The sequence below is a fragment of the Lithobates pipiens genome, unplaced genomic scaffold, assembly GCF_037356315.1.
Source record: "Lithobates pipiens isolate NorthernLeopardFrog02 unplaced genomic scaffold, aLitPip1_a1.2 Scaffold_28, whole genome shotgun sequence".
Taxonomy (NCBI): Eukaryota; Metazoa; Chordata; class Amphibia; order Anura; family Ranidae; genus Lithobates; species Lithobates pipiens.
In genome coordinates this window covers 129,192,207-129,211,146 of record NW_027507789.1, presented here as the reverse complement: position 1 = coordinate 129,211,146, position 18,940 = coordinate 129,192,207, and the positions used below count along the sequence as shown (strand labels likewise).

Sequence of the window (18,940 nt, the reverse complement as noted above, 5' to 3'; positions counted from 1 at the left end):
TTTCTGGGCATGCATATGACATGCATGGTACACACATGTTACATACATGTTACACATATGACACACAATACACATATGGCATACATATCACACATATTACATACGTGTTACACACATATTACACAGATTATACATACATATGACATACATGTTGAATGCATGTTACATACATGTCATACACTTATGAAATACATGTTACACACGTTACATACATATGACACACATGACATACATGTTACGTACATGTCACATACAAACAATGAATGCAGAGCATGGAATGTAGACTGTCATGCCTCTTTTTAGTCCTTAGCAAGAGCACTTTCACAGGTAGCATGGCCGAGCGGTCTAAGGCGCTGGATTTAGGCTCCAGTCTCTTTGGAGGCGTGGGTTCAAATCCCACTGCTGCCAAGCTCTTTTAACAAATGCCTATCCTTGATTGCTCAAGCGTCTCTGAAGTTTCTGCTGCACTTTGCTGGCATTCCTTGCTCAAAACACTGGAATCTCAGAACAGCAGCATTAGGAAATTGCATGCTTTGGTTGAGAAGTCTTCCAAAAGGGCACACTTCTGATGAGATGACTAGTGAAATCTTGTCAACGTTACAAAACAAGTCCAACTGAACGTGATTACCTCTCCTGTAAGCTAGATTCCACATTAACACTTTAAGTGTGGACACCAAAAAACAAGCAGTACTAATGAAAAGCTGGCACACTTTTCAGCAGAGTGCCAAGTGAACTTGCCACAGAATGCTGCACCCAAAGTCCACTCTCAAGTGTAAAGTGACCACCACCTGCTGCCTCAGAAAGAGGACTAAGAGGACTGAAACACATAAGGTGGCATCTTGGCCATCTCCGTGAAACTTTAACTACCTTTTATAATGGATAAAGTGGTGAATACTTGTAGTTTAGAGTTCTGAGGCCTCCAGCTCAAGCAATGAATGCAGAGCATGGAATGTCCCACCCGATTTTAGTCAATAACGTGTTCATTTTTTATGGGTAGCATGGCCGAGCGGTCTATGGCCCTGGATTAAGGCTCCAGTCTCTTTGGGGGCATGGGTTCGAATCCCACTGCTGCCAAACTCCTTTTAACAAAATCCCTACCCTCTAGGGCTCAAGCTTCTCTGATCTTGCTCCTGCAATTTACTGCAGTTCCTTTCCCAACTCACTGGAATCTCAAAAAACACTTACCTCTCTGCTTTAGCAGCATTAGAAAAGCTGCAATCATTGCATGTTTTGTTTGATACATGATACATACATATAATATGCATGTTGTGCACATATTACATACATGCTACACACACTACACACATATGACATACATGTTACACACATGTGACACACGTGCTACTTACATATTACACACATAGTTCACACATATTACACAAATGTTACATACTGCACCCAAAGTCCACTCTCAAGTGTAAAGTGACCACCACCTGCTGCCTCAGAAAGAGGACTGAAACACATAAGGTGGCATCTTGGCCATCTCCGTGAAACTTTAACTACCTTTTATAATGGATAAAGTGGTGAATACTTGTAGTTTAGAGTTCTGAGGCCTCCAGCTCAAGCAATGAATGCAGAGCATGGAATGTCCCACCCGATTTTAGTCGATAACGTGTTCATTTTTATGGGTAGCATGGCCGAGCGGTCTAAGGCGCTGGATTAAGGCTCCAGTCTCTTTGGGGGCGTGGGTTCGAATCCCACTGCTGCCAAACTCCTTTTAACAAAATCCCTACCCTCTAGGGCTCAAGCTTCTCTGATCTTGCTCCTGCAATTTACTGCAGTTCCTTTCCCAACTCACTGGAATCTCAAAAAACACTTACCTCTCTGCTTTAGCAGCATTAGAAAAGCTGCAATCATTGCATGTTTTGTTTGATACATGATACATACATATAATATGCATGTTGTGCACATATTACATACATGCTACACACACTACACACATATGACATACATGTTACACACATGTGACACACGTGCTACTTACATATTACACACATAGTTCACACATATTACACAAATGTTACATACATATGATATACATGTTGCATGCATGTTACATACATGTCACACTCATGTTACACACCATTTAGACACAATTTTACACACATGTCACATGCATGTTACACATATTACACACATATAACATACATGTCATACACATCACATACATGCTACACACATATGCCATGCATGTCACACACATGTTACATTAATATGACACACATATGACATGCATGTTGCACATATCTTACATACATGTTACACACATATGGCATGCATATGACATGCATGGTACACACATGTTACATACATGTTACACATATGACACACAATACACATATGGCATACATATCACACATATTACATACGTGTTACACACATATTACACAGATTATACATACATATGACATACATGTTGAATGCATGTTACATACATGTCATACACTTATGAAATACATGTTACACACGTTACATACATATGACACACATGACATACATGTTACGTACATGTCACATACAAACAATGAATGCAGAGCATGGAATGTAGACTGTCATGCCTCTTTTTAGTCCTTAGCAAGAGCACTTTCACAGGTAGCATGGCCGAGCGGTCTAAGGCGCTGGATTTAGGCTCCAGTCTCTTTGGAGGCGTGGGTTCAAATCCCACTGCTGCCAAGCTCTTTTAACAAATGCCTATCCTTGATTGCTCAAGCGTCTCTGAAGTTTCTGCTGCACTTTGCTGGCATTCCTTTGCTCAACACACTGGAATCTCAGAACAGCAGCATTAGGAAATTGCATGCTTTGGTTGAGAAGTCTTCCAAAAGGGCACACTTTTGATGAGATGACTAGTGAAATCTTGTCAACGTTACAAAACAAGTCCAACTGAACGTGATTACCTCTCCTGTAAGCTAGATTCCACATTAACACTTTAAGTGTGGACACCAAAAAACAAGCAGTACTAATGAAAAGCTGGCACACTTTTCAGCAGAGTGCCAAGTGAACTTGCCACAGAATGCTGCACCCAAAGTCCACTCTCAAGTGTAAAGTGACCACCACCTGCTGCCTCAGAAAGAGGACTGAAACACATAAGGTGGCATCTTGGCCATCTCCGTGAAACTTTAACTACCTTTTATAATGGATAAAGTGGTGAATACTTGTAGTTTAGAGTTCTGAGGCCTCCAGCTCAAGCAATGAATGCAGAGCATGGAATGTCCCACCCAATTTTAGTCAATAACGTCTTCATTTTTTATGGGTAGCATGGCCGAGCGGTCTAAGGCCCTGTATTAAGGCTCCAGTCTCTTTGGGGGCATGGGTTCGAATCCCACTGCTGTCAAACTCCTTTTAACAAAATCCCTACCCTCTAGGGCTCAAGCTTCTCTGATCTTGCTCCTGCAATTTACTGCAGTTCCTTTCCCAACTCACTGGAATCTCAAAAAACACTTACCTCTCTGCTTTAGCAGCATTAGAAAAGCTGCAATCATTGCATGTTTTGTTTGATACATGATACATACATATAATATGCATGTTGTGCACATATTACATACATGCTACACACACTACACACATATGACATACATGTTACACACATGTGACACACGTGCTACTTACATATTACACACATAGTTCACACATATTACACAAATGTTACATACATATGATATACATGTTGCATGCATGTTACATACATGTCACACTCATGTTACACACCATTTAGACACAATTTTACACACATGTCACATGCATGTTACACATATTACACACATATAACATACATGTCATACACATCACATACATGCTACACACATATGCCATGCATGTCACACACATGTTACATGAATTTGACACACATATGACATGCATGTTGCACATATCTTACATACATGTTACACACATATGGCATGCATATGACATGCATGGTACACACATGTTACATACATGTTACACATATGACACACAATACACATATGGCATACATATCACACATATTACATACGTGTTACACACATATTACACAGATTATACATACATATGACATACATGTTGAATGCATGTTACATACATGTCATACACTTATGAAATACATGTTACACACGTTACATACATATGACACACATGACATACATGTTACGTACATGTCACATACAAACAATGAATGCAGAGCATGGAATGTAGACTGTCGTGCCTCTTTTTAGTCCTTAGCAAGAGCACTTTCACAGGTAGCATGGCCGAGCGGTCTAAGGCGCTGGATTTAGGCTCCAGTCTCTTTGGAGGCGTGGGTTCAAATCCCACTGCTGCCAAGCTCTTTTAACAAATGCCTATCCTTGATTGCTCAAGCGTCTCTGAAGTTTCTGCTGCACTTTGCTGGCATTCCTTTGCTCAACACACTGGAATCTCAGAACAGCAGCATTAGGAAATTGCATGCTTTGGTTGAGAAGTCTTCCAAAAGGGCACACTTTTGATGAGATGACTAGTGAAATCTTGTCAACGTTACAAAACAAGTCCAACTGAACGTGATTACCTCTCCTGTAAGCTAGATTCCACATTAACACTTTAAGTGTGGACACCAAAAAACAAGCAGTACTAATGAAAAGCTGGCACACTTTTCAGCAGAGTGCCAAGTGAACTTGCCACAGAATGCTGCACCCAAAGTCCACTCTCAAGTGTAAAGTGACCACCACCTGCTGCCTCAGAAAGAGGACTGAAACACATAAGGTGGCATCTTGGCCATCTCCGTGAAACTTTAACTACCTTTTATAATGGATAAAGTGGTGAATACTTGTAGTTTAGAGTTCTGAGGCCTCCAGCTCAAGCAATGAATGCAGAGCATGGAATGTCCCACCCGATTTTAGTCAATAACGTGTTTATTTTTTATGGGTAGCATGGCCGAGCGGTCTAAGGCGCTGGATTAAGGCTCCAGTCTCTTTGGGGGCATGGGTTCGAATCCCACTGCTGCCAAACTCATTTTAACAAAATCCCTACCCTCTAGGGCTCAAGCTTCTCTGATCTTGCTCCTGCAATTTACTGCAGTTCCTTTCCCAACTCACTGGAATCTCAAAAAACACTTACCTCTCTGCTTTAGCAGCATTAGAAAAGCTGCAATCATTGCATGTTTTGTTTGATACATGATACATACATATAATATGCATGTTGTGCACATATTACATACATGCTACACACACTACACACATATGACATACATGTTACACACATGTGACACACGTGCTACTTACATATTACACACATAGTTCACACATATTACACAAATGTTACATACATATGATATACATGTTGCATGCATGTTACATACATGTCACACTCATGTTACACACCATGTAGACACAATTTTACACACATGTCACATGCATGTTACACATATTACACACATATAACATACATTTCATACACATCACATACATGCTACACACATATGCCATGCATGTCACACACATGTTACATTAATATGACACACATATGACATGCATGTTGCACATATATTACATACATGTTACACACATATGGCATGCATATGACATGCATGGTACACACATGTTACATACATGTTACACATATGACACACAATACACATATGGCATACATATCACACATATTACATACGTGTTACACACATATTACACAGATTATACATACATATGACATACATGTTGAATGCATGTTACATACATGTCATACACTTATGAAATACATGTTACACACGTTACATACATATGACACACATGACATACATGTTACGTACCACCTTATGTGTTTCAGTCCTCTTTCTGGGCATGCATATGACATGCATGGTACACACATGTTACATACATGTTACACATATGACACACAATACACATATGGCATACATATCACACATATTACATACGTGTTACACACATATTACACAGATTATACATACATATGACATACATGTTGAATGCATGTTACATACATGTCATACACTTATGAAATACATGTTACACACGTTACATACATATGACACACATGACATACATGTTACGTACATGTCACATACAAACAATGAATGCAGAGCATGGAATGTAGACTGTCATGCCTCTTTTTAGTCCTTAGCAAGAGCACTTTCACAGGTAGCATGGCCGAGCGGTCTAAGGCGCTGGATTTAGGCTCCAGTCTCTTTGGAGGCGTGGGTTCAAATCCCACTGCTGCCAAGCTCTTTTAACAAATGCCTATCCTTGATTGCTCAAGCGTCTCTGAAGTTTCTGCTGCACTTTGCTGGCATTCCTTTGCTCAACACACTGGAATCTCAGAACAGCAGTATTAGGAAATTGCATGCTTTGGTTGAGAAGTCTTCCAAAAGGGCACACTTTTGATGAGATGACTAGTGAAATCTTGTCAACGTTACAAAACAAGTCCAACTGAACGTGATTACCTCTCCTGTAAGCTAGATTCCACATTAACACTTTAAGTGTGGACACCAAAAAACAAGCAGTACTAATGAAAAGCTGGCACACTTTTCAGCAGAGTGCCAAGTGAACTTGCCACAGAATGCTGCACCCAAAGTCCACTCTCAAGTGTAAAGTGACCACCACCTGCTGCCTCAGAAAGAGGACTAAGAGGACTGAAACACATAAGGTGGCATCTTGGCCATCTCCGTGAAACTTTAACTACCTTTTATAATGGATAAAGTGGTGAATACTTGTAGTTTAGAGTTCTGAGGCCTCCAGCTCAAGCAATGAATGCAGAGCATGGAATGTCCCACCCGATTTTAGTCAATAACGTGTTCATTTTTTATGGGTAGCATGGCCGAGCGGTCTATGGCCCTGGATTAAGGCTCCAGTCTCTTTGGGGGCATGGGTTCGAATCCCACTGCTGCCAAACTCCTTTTAACAAAATCCCTACCCTCTAGGGCTCAAGCTTCTCTGATCTTGCTCCTGCAATTTACTGCAGTTCCTTTCCCAACTCACTGGAATCTCAAAAAACACTTACCTCTCTGCTTTAGCAGCATTAGAAAAGCTGCAATCATTGCATGTTTTGTTTGATACATGATACATACATATAATATGCATGTTGTGCACATATTACATACATGCTACACACACTACACACATATGACATACATGTTACACACATGTGACACACGTGCTACTTACATATTACACACATAGTTCACACATATTACACAAATGTTACATACTGCACCCAAAGTCCACTCTCAAGTGTAAAGTGACCACCACCTGCTGCCTCAGAAAGAGGACTGAAACACATAAGGTGGCATCTTGGCCATCTCCGTGAAACTTTAACTACCTTTTATAATGGATAAAGTGGTGAATACTTGTAGTTTAGAGTTCTGAGGCCTCCAGCTCAAGCAATGAATGCAGAGCATGGAATGTCCCACCCGATTTTAGTCGATAACGTGTTCATTTTTATGGGTAGCATGGCCGAGCGGTCTAAGGCGCTGGATTAAGGCTCCAGTCTCTTTGGGGGCGTGGGTTCGAATCCCACTGCTGCCAAACTCCTTTTAACAAAATCCCTACCCTCTAGGGCTCAAGCTTCTCTGATCTTGCTCCTGCAATTTACTGCAGTTCCTTTCCCAACTCACTGGAATCTCAAAAAACACTTACCTCTCTGCTTTAGCAGCATTAGAAAAGCTGCAATCATTGCATGTTTTGTTTGATACATGATACATACATATAATATGCATGTTGTGCACATATTACATACATGCTACACACACTACACACATATGACATACATGTTACACACATGTGACACACGTGCTACTTACATATTACACACATAGTTCACACATATTACACAAATGTTACATACATATGATATACATGTTGCATGCATGTTACATACATGTCACACTCATGTTACACACCATTTAGACACAATTTTACACACATGTCACATGCATGTTACACATATTACACACATATAACATACATGTCATACACATCACATACATGCTACACACATATGCCATGCATGTCACACACATGTTACATTAATATGACACACATATGACATGCATGTTGCACATATCTTACATACATGTTACACACATATGGCATGCATATGACATGCATGGTACACACATGTTACATACATGTTACACATATGACACACAATACACATATGGCATACATATCACACATATTACATACGTGTTACACACATATTACACAGATTATACATACATATGACATACATGTTGAATGCATGTTACATACATGTCATACACTTATGAAATACATGTTACACACGTTACATACATATGACACACATGACATACATGTTACGTACATGTCACATACAAACAATGAATGCAGAGCATGGAATGTAGACTGTCATGCCTCTTTTTAGTCCTTAGCAAGAGCACTTTCACAGGTAGCATGGCCGAGCGGTCTAAGGCGCTGGATTTAGGCTCCAGTCTCTTTGGAGGCGTGGGTTCAAATCCCACTGCTGCCAAGCTCTTTTAACAAATGCCTATCCTTGATTGCTCAAGCGTCTCTGAAGTTTCTGCTGCACTTTGCTGGCATTCCTTTGCTCAACACACTGGAATCTCAGAACAGCAGCATTAGGAAATTGCATGCTTTGGTTGAGAAGTCTTCCAAAAGGGCACACTTTTGATGAGATGACTAGTGAAATCTTGTCAACGTTACAAAACAAGTCCAACTGAACGTGATTACCTCTCCTGTAAGCTAGATTCCACATTAACACTTTAAGTGTGGACACCAAAAAACAAGCAGTACTAATGAAAAGCTGGCACACTTTTCAGCAGAGTGCCAAGTGAACTTGCCACAGAATGCTGCACCCAAAGTCCACTCTCAAGTGTAAAGTGACCACCACCTGCTGCCTCAGAAAGAGGACTGAAACACATAAGGTGGCATCTTGGCCATCTCCGTGAAACTTTAACTACCTTTTATAATGGATAAAGTGGTGAATACTTGTAGTTTAGAGTTCTGAGGCCTCCAGCTCAAGCAATGAATGCAGAGCATGGAATGTCCCACCCAATTTTAGTCAATAACGTCTTCATTTTTTATGGGTAGCATGGCCGAGCGGTCTAAGGCCCTGTATTAAGGCTCCAGTCTCTTTGGGGGCATGGGTTCGAATCCCACTGCTGTCAAACTCCTTTTAACAAAATCCCTACCCTCTAGGGCTCAAGCTTCTCTGATCTTGCTCCTGCAATTTACTGCAGTTCCTTTCCCAACTCACTGGAATCTCAAAAAACACTTACCTCTCTGCTTTAGCAGCATTAGAAAAGCTGCAATCATTGCATGTTTTGTTTGATACATGATACATACATATAATATGCATGTTGTGCACATATTACATACATGCTACACACACTACACACATATGACATACATGTTACACACATGTGACACACGTGCTACTTACATATTACACACATAGTTCACACATATTACACAAATGTTACATACATATGATATACATGTTGCATGCATGTTACATACATGTCACACTCATGTTACACACCATTTAGACACAATTTTACACACATGTCACATGCATGTTACACATATTACACACATATAACATACATGTCATACACATCACATACATGCTACACACATATGCCATGCATGTCACACACATGTTACATGAATTTGACACACATATGACATGCATGTTGCACATATCTTACATACATGTTACACACATATGGCATGCATATGACATGCATGGTACACACATGTTACATACATGTTACACATATGACACACAATACACATATGGCATACATATCACACATATTACATACGTGTTACACACATATTACACAGATTATACATACATATGACATACATGTTGAATGCATGTTACATACATGTCATACACTTATGAAATACATGTTACACACGTTACATACATATGACACACATGACATACATGTTACGTACATGTCACATACAAACAATGAATGCAGAGCATGGAATGTAGACTGTCGTGCCTCTTTTTAGTCCTTAGCAAGAGCACTTTCACAGGTAGCATGGCCGAGCGGTCTAAGGCGCTGGATTTAGGCTCCAGTCTCTTTGGAGGCGTGGGTTCAAATCCCACTGCTGCCAAGCTCTTTTAACAAATGCCTATCCTTGATTGCTCAAGCGTCTCTGAAGTTTCTGCTGCACTTTGCTGGCATTCCTTTGCTCAACACACTGGAATCTCAGAACAGCAGCATTAGGAAATTGCATGCTTTGGTTGAGAAGTCTTCCAAAAGGGCACACTTTTGATGAGATGACTAGTGAAATCTTGTCAACGTTACAAAACAAGTCCAACTGAACGTGATTACCTCTCCTGTAAGCTAGATTCCACATTAACACTTTAAGTGTGGACACCAAAAAACAAGCAGTACTAATGAAAAGCTGGCACACTTTTCAGCAGAGTGCCAAGTGAACTTGCCACAGAATGCTGCACCCAAAGTCCACTCTCAAGTGTAAAGTGACCACCACCTGCTGCCTCAGAAAGAGGACTGAAACACATAAGGTGGCATCTTGGCCATCTCCGTGAAACTTTAACTACCTTTTATAATGGATAAAGTGGTGAATACTTGTAGTTTAGAGTTCTGAGGCCTCCAGCTCAAGCAATGAATGCAGAGCATGGAATGTCCCACCCGATTTTAGTCGATAATGTGTTCATTTTTATGGGTAGCATGGCCGAGCGGTCTAAGGCGCTGGATTAAGGCTCCAGTCTCTTTGGGGGCATGGGTTCGAATCCCACTGCTGCCAAACTCCTTTTAACAAAATCCCTACCCTCTAGGGCTCAAGCTTCTCTGATCTTGCTCCTGCAATTTACTGCAGTTCCTTTCCCAACTCACTGGAATCTCAAAAAACACTTACCTCTCTGCTTTAGCAGCATTAGAAAAGCTGCAATCATTGCATGTTTTGTTTGATACATGATACATACATATAATATGCATGTTGTGCACATATTACATACATGCTACACACACTACACACATATGACATACATGTTACACACATGTGACACACGTGCTACTTACATATTACACACATAGTTCACACATATTACACAAATGTTACATACATATGGTATACATGTTGCATGCATGTTACATACATGTCACACTCATGTTACACACCATTTAGACACAATTTTACACACATGTCACATGCATGTTACACATATTACACACATATAACATACATGTCATACACATCACATACATGCTACACACATATGCCATGCATGTCACACACATGTTACATTAATATGACACACATATGACATGCATGTTGCACATATCTTACATACATGTTACACACATATGGCATGCATATGACATGCATGGTACACACATGTTACATACATGTTACACATATGACACACAATACACATATGGCATACATATCACACATATTACATACGTGTTACACACATATTACACAGATTATACATACATATGACATACATGTTGAATGCATGTTACATACATGTCATACACTTATGAAATACATGTTACACACGTTACATACATATGACACACATGACATACATGTTACGTACATGTCACATACAAACAATGAATGCAGAGCATGGAATGTAGACTGTCATGCCTCTTTTTAGTCCTTAGCAAGAGCACTTTCACAGGTAGCATGGCCGAGCGGTCTAAGGCGCTGGATTTAGGCTCCAGTCTCTTTGGAGGCGTGGGTTCAAATCCCACTGCTGCCAAGCTCTTTTAACAAATGCCTATCCTTGATTGCTCAAGCGTCTCTGAAGTTTCTGCTGCACTTTGCTGGCATTCCTTTGCTCAACACACTGGAATCTCAGAACAGCAGCATTAGGAAATTGCATGCTTTGGTTGAGAAGTCTTCCAAAAGGGCACACTTTTGATGAGATGACTAGTGAAATCTTGTCAACGTTACAAAACAAGTCCAACTGAACGTGATTACCTCTCCTGTAAGCTAGATTCCACATTAACACTTTAAGTGTGGACACCAAAAAACAAGCAGTACTAATGAAAAGCTGGCACACTTTTCAGCAGAGTGCCAAGTGAACTTGCCACAGAATGCTGCACCCAAAGTCCACTCTCAAGTGTAAAGTGACCACCACCTGCTGCCTCAGAAAGAGGACTGAAACACATAAGGTGGCATCTTGGCCATCTCCGTGAAACTTTAACTACCTTTTATAATGGATAAAGTGGTGAATACTTGTAGTTTAGAGTTCTGAGGCCTCCAGCTCAAGCAATGAATGCAGAGCATGGAATGTCCCACCCGATTTTAGTCGATAACGTGTTCATTTTTATGGGTAGCATGGCCGAGCGGTCTAAGGCGCTGGATTAAGGCTCCAGTCTCTTTGGGGGCGTGGGTTCGAATCCCACTGCTGCCAAACTCCTTTTAACAAAATCCCTACCCTCTAGGGCTCAAGCTTCTCTGATCTTGCTCCTGCAATTTACTGCAGTTCCTTTCCCAACTCACTGGAATCTCAAAAAACACTTACCTCTCTGCTTTAGCAGCATTAGAAAAGCTGCAATCATTGCATGTTTTGTTTGATACATGATACATACATATAATATGCATGTTGTGCACATATTACATACATGCTACACACACTACACACATATGACATACATGTTACACACATGTGACACACGTGCTACTTACATATTACACACATAGTTCACACATATTACACAAATGTTACATACATATGATATACATGTTGCATGCATGTTACATACATGTCACACTCATGTTACACACCATTTAGACACAATTTTACACACATGTCACATGCATGTTACACATATTACACACATATAACATACATGTCATACACATCACATACATGCTACACACATATGCCATGCATGTCACACACATGTTACATTAATATGACACACATATGACATGCATGTTGCACATATCTTACATACATGTTACACACATATGGCATGCATATGACATGCATGGTACACACATGTTACATACATGTTACACATATGACACACAATACACATATGGCATACATATCACACATATTACATACGTGTTACACACATATTACACAGATTATACATACATATGACATACATGTTGAATGCATGTTACATACATGTCATACACTTATGAAATACATGTTACACACGTTACATACATATGACACACATGACATACATGTTACGTACCACCTTATGTGTTTCAGTCCTCTTTCTGGGCATGCATATGACATGCATGGTACACACATGTTACATACATGTTACACATATGACACACAATACACATATGGCATACATATCACACATATTACATACGTGTTACACACATATTACACAGATTATACATACATATGACATACATGTTGAATGCATGTTACATACATGTCATACACTTATGAAATACATGTTACACACGTTACATACATATGACACACATGACATACATGTTACGTACATGTCACATACAAACAATGAATGCAAAGCATGGAATGTAGACTGTTGTGCCTCTTTTTAGTCCTTAGCAAGAGCACTTTCACAGGTAGCATGGCCGAGCGGTCTAAGCCGCTGGATTTAGGCTCCAGTCTCTTTGGAGGCGTGGGTTCAAATCCCACTGCTGCCAAGCTCTTTTAACAAATGCCTATCCTTGATTGCTCAAGCGTCTCTGAAGTTTCTGCTGCACTTTGCTGGCATTCCTTTGCTCAACACACTGGAATCTCAGAACAGCAGCATTAGGAAATTGCATGCTTTGGTTGAGAAGTCTTCCAAAAGGGCACACTTTTGATGAGATGACTAGTGAAATCTTGTCAACGTTACAAAACAAGTCCAACTGAACGTGATTACCTCTCCTGTAAGCTAGATTCCACATTAACACTTTAAGTGTGGACACCAAAAAACAAGCAGTACTAATGAAAAGCTGGCACACTTTTCAGCAGAGTGCCAAGTGAACTTGCCACAGAATGCTGCACCCAAAGTCCACTCTCAAGTGTAAAGTGACCACCACCTGCTGCCTCAGAAAGAGGACTGAAACACATAAGGTGGCATCTTGGCCATCTCCGTGAAACTTTAACTACCTTTTATAATGGATAAAGTGGTGAATACTTGTAGTTTAGAGTTCTGAGGCCTCCAGCTCAAGCAATGAATGCAGAGCATGGAATGTCCCACCCGATTTTAGTCAATAACGTGTTCATTTTTTATGGGTAGCATGGCCGAGCGGTCTAAGGCGCTGGATTAAGGCTCCAGTCTCTTTGGGGGCATGGGTTCGAATCCCACTGCTGCCAAACTCATTTTAACAAAATCCCTACCCTCTAGGGCTCAAGCTTCTCTGATCTTGCTCCTGCAATTTACTGCAGTTCCTTTCCCAACTCACTGGAATCTCAAAAAACACTTACCTCTCTGCTTTAGCAGCATTAGAAAAGCTGCAATCATTGCATGTTTTGTTTGATACATGATACATACATATAATATGCATGTTGTGCACATATTACATACATGCTACACACACTACACACATATGACATACATGTTACACACATGTGACACACGTGCTACTTACATATTACACACATAGTTCACACATATTACACAAATGTTACATACATATGATATACATGTTGCATGCATGTTACATACATGTCACACTCATGTTACACACCATGTAGACACAATTTTACACACATGTCACATGCATGTTACACATATTACACACATATAACATACATTTCATACACATCACATACATGCTACACACATATGCCATGCATGTCACACACATGTTACATTAATATGACACACATATGACATGCATGTTGCACATATATTACATACATGTTACACACATATGGCATGCATATGACATGCATGGTACACACATGTTACATACATGTTACACATATGACACACAATACACATATGGCATACATATCACACATATTACATACGTGTTACACACATATTACACAGATTATACATACATATGACATACATGTTGAATGCATGTTACATACATGTCATACACTTATGAAATACATGTTACACACGTTACATACATATGACACACATGACATACATGTTACATACCACCTTATGTGTTTCAGTCCTCTTTCTGGGCATGCATATGACATGCATGGTACACACATGTTACATACATGTTACACATATGACACACAATACACATATGGCATACATATCACACATATTACATACGTGTTACACACATATTACACAGATTATACATACATATGACATACATGTTGAATGCATGTTACATACATGTCATACACTTATGAAATACATGTTACACACGTTACATACATATGACACACATGACATACATGTTACGTACATGTCACATACAAACAATGAATGCAAAGCATGGAATGTAGACTGTTGTGCCTCTTTTTAGTCCTTAGCAAGAGGACTTTCACAGGTAGCATGGCCGAGCGGTCTAAGCCGCTGGATTTAGGCTCCAGTCTCTTGGAGGCGTGGGTTCAAATCCCACTGCTGCCAAGCTCTTTTAACAAATGCCTATCCTTGATTGCTCAAGCGTCTCTGAAGTTTCTGCTGCACTTTGCTGGCATTCCTTTGCTCAACACACTGGAATCTCAGAACAGCAGCATTAGGAAATTGCATGCTTTGGTTGAGAAGTCTTCCAAAAGGGCACACTTCTGATGAGATGACTAGTGAAATCTTGTCAACGTTACAAAACAAGTCCAACTGAACGTGATTACCTCTCCTGTAAGCTAGATTCCACATTAACACTTTAAGTGTGGACACCAAAAAACAAGCAGTACTAATGAAAAGCTGGCACACTTTTCAGCAGAGTGCCAAGTGAACTTGCCACAGAATGCTGCACCCAAAGTCCACTCTCAAGTGTAAAGTGACCACCACCTGCTGCCTCAGAAAGAGGACTGAAACACATAAGGTGGCATCTTGGCCATCTCCGTGAAACTTCAACTACCTTTTATAATGGATAAAGTGGTGAATACTTGTAGTTTAGAGTTCTGAGGCCTCCAGCTCAAGCAATGAATGCAGAGCATGGAATGTCCCACCCCATTTTAGTCGATAACGTGTTCATTTTTATGGGTAGCATGGCCGAGCGGTCTAAGGCGCTGGATTAAGGCTCCAGTCTCTTTGGGGGCGTGGGTTCGAATCCCACTGCTGCCATACTCCTTTTAACAAAATCCCTACCCTCTAGGGCTCAAGCTTCTCTGATCTTGCTCCTGCAATTTTCCTTTCCCAACTCACTGGAATCTCAAAAAACACTTACCTCTCTGCTTTAGCAGCATTAGAAAAGCTGCAATCATTGCATGTTTTGTTTGATACATGATACATACATATAATATGCATGTTGTGCACATATGACATACATGCTACACACACTACACACATATGACATACATGTTACACACATGTGACACACGTGCTACTTACATATTACACACATAGTTCACACATATTACACAAATGTTACATACATATGATATACATGTTGCATGCATGTTACATACATGTCACACTCATGTTACACACCATTTAGACACAATTTTACACACATGTCACATGCATGTTACACATATTACACACATATAACATACATGTCATACACATCACATACATGCTACACACATATGACATGCATGTCACACACATGTTACATTAATATGACACACATATGACATGCATGTTGCACATATCTTACATACATGTTACACACATATGGCATGCATATGACATGCATGGTACACACATGTTACATACATGTTACACATATGACACACAATACACATATGGCATACATATCACACATATTACATACATGTTACACACATATTACACAGATTATACATACATATGACATACATGTCATACACTTATGAAATACATGTTACACACGTTACATACATATGACACACATGACATACATGTTACGTACATGTCACATACAATCAATGAATGCAGAGCATGGAATGTAGACTGTCATGCCTCTTTTTAGTCCTTAGCAAGAGCACTTTCACAGGTAGCATGGCCGAGCGGTCTAAGGCGCTGGATTTAGGCTCCAGTCTCTTTGGCGGCGTGGGTTCAAATCCCACTGCTGCCAAGCTCTTTTAACAAATGCCTATCCTTGATTGCTCAAGCGTCTCTGAAGTTTCTGCTGCACTTTGCTGGCATTCCTTGCTCAAAACACTGGAATCTCAGAACAGCAGCATTAGGAAATTGCATGCTTTGGTTGAGAAGTCTTCCAAAAGGGCACACTTCTGATGAGATGACTAGTGAAATCTTGTCAACGTTACAAAACAAGTCCAACTGAACGTGATTACCTCTCCTGTAAGCTAGATTCCACATTAACACTTTAAGTGTGGACACCAAAAAACAAGCAGTACTAATGAAAAGCTGGCACACTTTTCAGCAGAGTGCCAAGTGAACTTGCCACAGAATGCTGCACCCAAAGTCCACTCTCAAGTGTAAAGTGACCACCACCTGCTGCCTCAGAAAGAGGACTGAAACACATAAGGTGGCATCTTGGCCATCTCCGTGAAACTTCAACTACCTTTTATAATGGATAAAGTGGTGAATACTTGTAGTTTAGAGTTCTGAGGCCTCCAGCTCAAGCAATGAATGCAGAGCATGGAATGTCCCACCCCATTTTAGTCGATAACGTGTTCATTTTTACGGGTAGCATGGCCGAGCGGTCTAAGGTGCTGGATTAAGGCTCCAGTCTCTTTGGGGGCGTGGGTTCGAATCCCACTGCTGCCAAACTCCTTTTAACAAAATCCCTACCCTCTAGGGCTCAAGCTTCTCTGATCTTGCTCCTGCAATTTACTGCAGTTCCTTTCCCAACTCACTGGAATCTCAAAAAACACTTACCTCTCTGCTTTAGCAGCATTAGAAAAGCTGCAATCATTGCATGTTTTGTTTGATACATGATACATACATATAATGTGCATGTTGTGCACATATTACATACATGCTACACACACTACACACATATGACATACATGTTACACACATGTGACACACGTGCTACTTACATATTACACACATAGTTCACACATATTACACAAATGTTACATACATATGATATACATGTTGCATGCATGTTACATACATGTCACACTCATGTTACACACCATTTAGACACAATTTTACACACATGTCACATGCATGTTACACATATTACACACATATAACATACATGTCATACACATCACATACATGCTACACACATATGACATGCATGTCACACACATGTTACATTAATATGACACACATATGACATGCATGTTGCACATATCTTACATACATGTTACACACATATGGCATGCATATGACATGCATGGTACACACATGTTACATACATGTTACACATATGACACACAATACACATATGGCATACATATCACACATATTATATACGTGTTACACACATATTACACAGATTATACATACATATGACATACATGTTGAATACATGTTACATACATGTCATACACTTATGAAATACATGTTACACACGTTACATACATATGACACACATGACATACATGTTACGTACATGTCACATACAAACAATGAATGCAGAGCATGGAATGTAGACTGTCGTGCCTCTTTTTAGTCCTTAGCAAGAGCACTTTCACAGGTAGCATGGCCGAGCGGTCTAAGGCGCTGGATTTAGGCTCCAGTCTCTTTGGAGGCGTGGGTTCAAATCCCACTGCTGCCAAGCTCTTTTAACAAATGCCTATCCTTGATTGCTCAAGCGTCTCTGAAGTTTCTGCTGCACTTTGCTGGCATTCCTTGCTCAACACACTGGAATCTCAGAACAGCAGCATTAGGAAATTGCATGCTTTGGTTGAGAAGTCTTCCAAAAGGGCACACTTCTGATGAGATGACTAGTGAAATCTTGTCAACGTTACAAAACAAGTCCAACTGAACGTGATTACCTCTCCTGTAAGCTAGATTCCACATTAACACTTTAAGTGTGGACAC

The 18,940-nt window shown here is 40.2% G+C and overlaps 18 non-coding genes across 18 annotated transcripts; all 18 read left to right on the top strand.

Moving 5' to 3' along the window:
• Window positions 1-326: 326 nt before the first annotated feature.
• TRNAL-UAG (transfer RNA leucine (anticodon UAG)) lies at window positions 327-408 on the top strand. Its single transcript has one exon. It is a non-coding gene; the product is annotated as a tRNA-Leu (tRNA).
• A 1,219-nt stretch (window positions 409-1,627) lies between these two features.
• Window positions 1,628-1,709, top strand: TRNAL-AAG (transfer RNA leucine (anticodon AAG)). Its single transcript has one exon. It is a non-coding gene; the product is annotated as a tRNA-Leu (tRNA).
• Window positions 1,710-2,591: 882 nt separating this feature from the next.
• On the top strand, window positions 2,592-2,673 carry TRNAL-UAG (transfer RNA leucine (anticodon UAG)). The gene has a single exon. It is a non-coding gene; the product is annotated as a tRNA-Leu (tRNA).
• Window positions 2,674-4,213: 1,540 nt separating this feature from the next.
• TRNAL-UAG (transfer RNA leucine (anticodon UAG)) lies at window positions 4,214-4,295 on the top strand. The gene has a single exon. It is a non-coding gene; the product is annotated as a tRNA-Leu (tRNA).
• A 576-nt stretch (window positions 4,296-4,871) lies between these two features.
• TRNAL-AAG (transfer RNA leucine (anticodon AAG)) lies at window positions 4,872-4,953 on the top strand. Its single transcript has one exon. It is a non-coding gene; the product is annotated as a tRNA-Leu (tRNA).
• Window positions 4,954-6,100: 1,147 nt separating this feature from the next.
• On the top strand, window positions 6,101-6,182 carry TRNAL-UAG (transfer RNA leucine (anticodon UAG)). The gene has a single exon. It is a non-coding gene; the product is annotated as a tRNA-Leu (tRNA).
• Window positions 6,183-7,402: 1,220 nt separating this feature from the next.
• On the top strand, window positions 7,403-7,484 carry TRNAL-AAG (transfer RNA leucine (anticodon AAG)). Its single transcript has one exon. It is a non-coding gene; the product is annotated as a tRNA-Leu (tRNA).
• An 882-nt stretch (window positions 7,485-8,366) lies between these two features.
• On the top strand, window positions 8,367-8,448 carry TRNAL-UAG (transfer RNA leucine (anticodon UAG)). The gene has a single exon. It is a non-coding gene; the product is annotated as a tRNA-Leu (tRNA).
• A 1,540-nt stretch (window positions 8,449-9,988) lies between these two features.
• TRNAL-UAG (transfer RNA leucine (anticodon UAG)) lies at window positions 9,989-10,070 on the top strand. The gene has a single exon. It is a non-coding gene; the product is annotated as a tRNA-Leu (tRNA).
• A 575-nt stretch (window positions 10,071-10,645) lies between these two features.
• On the top strand, window positions 10,646-10,727 carry TRNAL-AAG (transfer RNA leucine (anticodon AAG)). Its single transcript has one exon. It is a non-coding gene; the product is annotated as a tRNA-Leu (tRNA).
• Window positions 10,728-11,609: 882 nt separating this feature from the next.
• Window positions 11,610-11,691, top strand: TRNAL-UAG (transfer RNA leucine (anticodon UAG)). The gene has a single exon. It is a non-coding gene; the product is annotated as a tRNA-Leu (tRNA).
• A 575-nt stretch (window positions 11,692-12,266) lies between these two features.
• TRNAL-AAG (transfer RNA leucine (anticodon AAG)) lies at window positions 12,267-12,348 on the top strand. The gene has a single exon. It is a non-coding gene; the product is annotated as a tRNA-Leu (tRNA).
• A 1,147-nt stretch (window positions 12,349-13,495) lies between these two features.
• Window positions 13,496-13,577, top strand: TRNAL-UAG (transfer RNA leucine (anticodon UAG)). The gene has a single exon. It is a non-coding gene; the product is annotated as a tRNA-Leu (tRNA).
• Window positions 13,578-14,153: 576 nt separating this feature from the next.
• TRNAL-AAG (transfer RNA leucine (anticodon AAG)) lies at window positions 14,154-14,235 on the top strand. Its single transcript has one exon. It is a non-coding gene; the product is annotated as a tRNA-Leu (tRNA).
• A 1,803-nt stretch (window positions 14,236-16,038) lies between these two features.
• Window positions 16,039-16,120, top strand: TRNAL-AAG (transfer RNA leucine (anticodon AAG)). The gene has a single exon. It is a non-coding gene; the product is annotated as a tRNA-Leu (tRNA).
• Window positions 16,121-16,972: 852 nt separating this feature from the next.
• TRNAL-UAG (transfer RNA leucine (anticodon UAG)) lies at window positions 16,973-17,054 on the top strand. Its single transcript has one exon. It is a non-coding gene; the product is annotated as a tRNA-Leu (tRNA).
• Window positions 17,055-17,628: 574 nt separating this feature from the next.
• TRNAL-AAG (transfer RNA leucine (anticodon AAG)) lies at window positions 17,629-17,710 on the top strand. Its single transcript has one exon. It is a non-coding gene; the product is annotated as a tRNA-Leu (tRNA).
• An 882-nt stretch (window positions 17,711-18,592) lies between these two features.
• Window positions 18,593-18,674, top strand: TRNAL-UAG (transfer RNA leucine (anticodon UAG)). The gene has a single exon. It is a non-coding gene; the product is annotated as a tRNA-Leu (tRNA).
• The last annotated feature ends 266 nt before the right edge of the window (window positions 18,675-18,940 follow it).